General features: G+C 28.2%; 2 long non-coding RNA genes across 2 annotated transcripts; one reads left to right on the top strand and one right to left on the bottom strand.

Moving 5' to 3' along the window:
- Positions 1 to 1,036: 1,036 nt before the first annotated feature.
- On the bottom strand, positions 1,037 to 1,955 carry LOC149032875 (uncharacterized). The gene is made up of 3 exons (XR_016176194.1): positions 1,546 to 1,955; positions 1,236 to 1,396; positions 1,037 to 1,102 (listed from the first exon to the last, which is right to left on the bottom strand). It is a non-coding gene; the product is annotated as an uncharacterized LOC149032875 (long non-coding RNA).
- Positions 1,956 to 3,526: 1,571 nt separating this feature from the next.
- On the top strand, positions 3,527 to 4,771 carry LOC149032874 (uncharacterized). The gene is made up of 4 exons (XR_016176303.1): positions 3,527 to 3,932; positions 4,082 to 4,242; positions 4,376 to 4,463; positions 4,616 to 4,771. It is a non-coding gene; the product is annotated as an uncharacterized LOC149032874 (long non-coding RNA).
- Positions 4,772 to 5,001: the final 230 nt, after the last annotated feature.

Here is a 5,001-nt window from a genome sequence, read left to right as displayed (position 1 = left end):
TTATTTATGTGAATTTAATACCAAGATAAATGAAATGAATTTAAATGAATAAAATTGAAACAACAATTGCAACGTGTAATTAAATAATTAATTCAATGAATCGTTTCATTCACATTACAATTTAATTAATGATGCAAAAAGTTAAAATTTTCTAATGCATCGAACGTCAGCCATTGGCCCGACAGTGCTTACGTTGTACCATATAAATTCTATGGACATCGTAAGCAATATCGGTTACCGGATCTCACCACTGGGAGGTTGCTGCGTCGGAGATCCATATAAAAATTGATGCATTTATAAAATGAAAGAAAAGAAAGAAAGAAATATATCTGCATATATGTATGCAGTAGTTTATAACACCATTGATTAGTATGATTTCCATGGAACGATAAACGTCTTTCTAAAATCATAAAAGAATTGTATATTAGTATATTAACACACACATACCAAGTATGTAATGTTAGTAAAAATATTAATTAAAAATCTTTAAAGTTGTTTAAATAAAACAGTAATTGTATCAGAGAAAACTCAATAAAGAGTAACATAAAAAATAAACCAGTTCTTATACTATTCTATGCAATGAAAAGCTTTTTAAAGTATTAAAATCAAAATGATAACGTTAGAAATAAAATTATTAAATAATTTATTACGCTTTATTTTCGTAGATGTTGTCTCGTTGAAGGATAGAAGACGAATACGAGGTACGTTGCTACGTAACCTTGGTAGAGGAGATCTTGGGAATGTCGAACTCTCGGCTATTGTACCTATGTTATCGGCTGTTTACGTTTTGTCGTCGGCTCGAAAAATTCCTGGAAATAAAAATACACATTCGTGTATTCACATACGTCGATTCGAGAAATATCTACAAATATAAATACACATTTATATAATAGCTTATATGTCGAGTGTATTGTTTTCTTATTCTTCCTCTCTCTCTCACACTCCTTCTCTCTCACTCTTTCTGTAGTATTTCTATATGCTTATATGCTTATACTTAAAAAAAATAATGCTCACCTCGCCGTATATGGAGAGGATAAAAAAAGTTACCACAAGATTAAAAGGTTAGTGAATTCGTATTATAACTCTTCCCATGTTAAGAAAACTACAAGAAAGTAAAATATGAAAACACATATAAAAATTATGCATGTAGTATGCATTTGATATATAACATTCGTTATATATCATTTAATATATAACAGGAAGGTGTACATAAAAATATTAATTGAAACAATTACCTGAAATTAACGGGATAACAAAATCCGCTGCACCAAGTATACAGATCGCAGATTAAAAAATTCGAAAGATTCGCCATATTGCAGTGCATAAGGCAGGCGCGTAAGACTGGCGCGAAAATACTGCATGCGCGAAAATGATGCGCAGTATGTCTTCCTTCCACCTATATTAAAGAAAAATTTTGAATGATTAAAAATACGATATAGAAGCATAAAAATTGTCAAAATATACTCAAAAAATCAAAATTGATCCTTATATCCTTTATATATTATAATAGGAAGATGTAAACTTTACAAAATATCTTTTAATTACCTGATCTTAACGGGACGATGACACTCCGATGTGTTCTCCACGAATGACGCCATGAAACTGAAGAATTCGGACAAAAGCTTGGCTGTGATTGGCCAATTCATTTTTTTGAACAAGAAAAGGGTCATCACGGCTTCTTACACGGACAGAATCTGACCTTCCTCATGACCACGCTGGTCAAACTACATATGATAATTTATTTATTAAATAAATTAAAAATCATTTCTATTTTTCTAATAAATGTACACAATACTTATAAATATTCTAAAAATAATGAATAGAATAAAGACAATGTAGACATTAAGAGATCTTTGTCGTTTTGCACAAAAAAACAAAATCGTATAGAAGAGAATTGTCGATAGAAAAATGTCTAATATGAAATGCAGCATATGAAAGAATAAATTCCCAAAATCTGTATCGATAAAGAATCCTCACAATTGAAATACTTTCACAGATGCATAATTGTTTTAAAAATATTCACAATAATGTTTATACACGATTCACACACGAAGATTATTCCACATGATTTTCTATGCTATAAGATACTACATTCTCTTTATTCTAGCCATTATTTTTAGAATAATTATGAATAACGTGTACATTTTATTTCTAATCGAAAAAAGAAACATAAATTTATAACATATCAAAATTATTCTCCTCTATTAAATGTATGTTAAAACATATGAAATGTTTAAACCAATGTATATGCATAGAAACAATCTGAAATGTAATTAGACAATATTAGAATGATAAAATAATTGTTAAATAATTAATATAAGTGCATTTTGTTATCTAATAACTTATTACATATGATCTATTTACCTTTCTCTTTCAAATTCATCTTTTAACTGAGACATTATCCTCTATGAAAATGCTTTATTTCAATGTTGTTTAGGTTATTTTCCAAATGTTGCCCATGTATGTAACAAAATAAAACATTCCAATTAAACAGAGATTAACATTATAACTCTCTTCATGTTATTACTATTTTTATTAAATACACATGTAACTTGTAATCATTATAAAAATAATGAATACAATAAAAAGAATGCATAATATAAACATTATCTCATTGCTCACGAGAAAACAATCATGTAGAAAAGAAATCTTGTCAAAGAAATTTGCAAAACAATTGACAATCTATCGCTTGCCAACAATAGAAAAGTCCCTATAATTTGTTTCTTCAACGTAAAAACTCGCCTTTATGATAAAGATTTAATTTTATACGTGTGGCAAGCGATAGATTGTCAATTGTTTTACAAATTTCTTTGAAAAAGTTTTTCTTCTACATGATTATTTTCTCGTATGCAATGAGATAGTGTTCTTATTATGTATTCTTTTTTTATTTTATTCATTATTTTTGTAATGTTTACAATTAAAGAGTGTAAAGTATTGTGTAAAGTGAAAAGAGTGTAAAAATAAGAGAATTAAAATCTGAAATTCTGTTTATTTCGAATGTTTTTTGCGTTGCATACATGGGCAACATTTGGAAAATAACCTAAACAACATTGAAATAAAGCATTTTCATAGAGGATAATGTCTCAGTTAAAAGATGAATTTGAAAGAGAAAGGTAAATAGATCATATGTAATAAGTTATTAGATAACAAAATGCACTTATATTAATTATTTAACAATTATTTTATCATTCTAATATTGTCTAATTACATTTCAGATTGTTTCTATGCATATACATTGGTTTAAACATTTCATATGTTTTAACATACATTTAATAGAGGAGAATAATTTTGATATGTTATAAATTTATGTTTCTTTTTTCGATTAGAAATAAAATGTACACGTTATTCATAATTATTCTAAAAATAATGGCTAGAATAAAGAGAATGTAGTATCTTATAGCATAGAAAATCATGTGGAATAATCTTCGTGTGTGAATCGTGTATAAACATTATTGTGAATATTTTTAAAACAATTATGCATCTGTGAAAGTATTTCAATTGTGAGGATTCTTTATCGATACAGATTTTGGGAATTTATTCTTTCATATGCTGCATTTCATATTAGACATTTTTCTATCGACAATTCTCTTCTATACGATTTTGTTTTTTTGTGCAAAACGACAAAGATCTCTTAATGTCTACATTGTCTTTATTCTATTCATTATTTTTAGAATATTTATAAGTATTGTGTACATTTATTAGAAAAATAGAAATGATTTTTAATTTATTTAATAAATAAATTATCATATGTAGTTTGACCAGCGTGGTCATGAGGAAGGTCAGATTCTGTCCGTGTAAGAAGCCGTGATGACCCTTTTCTTGTTCAAAAAAATGAATTGGCCAATCACAGCCAAGCTTTTGTCCGAATTCTTCAGTTTCATGGCGTCATTCGTGGAGAACACATCGGAGTGTCATCGTCCCGTTAAGATCAGGTAATTAAAAGATATTTTGTAAAGTTTACATCTTCCTATTATAATATATAAAGGATATAAGGATCAATTTTGATTTTTTGAGTATATTTTGACAATTTTTATGCTTCTATATCGTATTTTTAATCATTCAAAATTTTTCTTTAATATAGGTGGAAGGAAGACATACTGCGCATCATTTTCGCGCATGCAGTATTTTCGCGCCAGTCTTACGCGCCTGCCTTATGCACTGCAATATGGCGAATCTTTCGAATTTTTTAATCTGCGATCTGTATACTTGGTGCAGCGGATTTTGTTATCCCGTTAATTTCAGGTAATTGTTTCAATTAATATTTTTATGTACACCTTCCTGTTATATATTAAATGATATATAACGAATGTTATATATCAAATGCATACTACATGCATAATTTTTATATGTGTTTTCATATTTTACTTTCTTGTAGTTTTCTTAACATGGGAAGAGTTATAATACGAATTCACTAACCTTTTAATCTTGTGGCAACTTTTTTTATCTTCTTCATATACGGCGAGGTGAGCATTATTTTTTTGAAGTATAAGCATATAAGCATATAGAAATACTACAGAAAGAGTGAGAGAGAAGGAGTGTGAGAGAGAGAGGAAGAATAAGAAAACAATACACTCGACATATAGGCTATTATATTAATGTGTATTTTTATTTCCAGGAATTTTTCGAGCCGACGACAAAACGTAAACAGCCGATAACATAGGTATAATAGCCGAGAGTTCGACATTCCCAAGATGTCCTCTACCAAGGTTACGTAGCAACGTATCTCGTATTCGTCTTCTATTCTTCAACAAGACAACATCTACGAAAATAAAGCGTATTAAATCATTTAATAATTTTATTTCTAACGTTATCGTTTTGATTTTAATACTTTTTCATTGCATAGAATGGTATAAAAACTGGTTTATTTTTTATGTTACTCTTTATTAAGTTTGCTGATACAATTATTGTTTTATTTAGACAACTTTAAAGATTTTTAATTAATATTTTTACTAGCATTACATACTTGGTATGTAATTTAGCAAGCAAATAGTTGCATACTTT

Source organism: Polistes dominula, unplaced genomic scaffold (assembly GCF_049000335.1).
Source record: "Polistes dominula isolate Pdom_NZ unplaced genomic scaffold, Pdom_raw_medaka contig_26, whole genome shotgun sequence".
NCBI lineage: Eukaryota > Metazoa > Arthropoda > Insecta > Hymenoptera > Vespidae > Polistes > Polistes dominula.
This window is presented reverse-complemented; position numbering and strand designations above follow the sequence as displayed.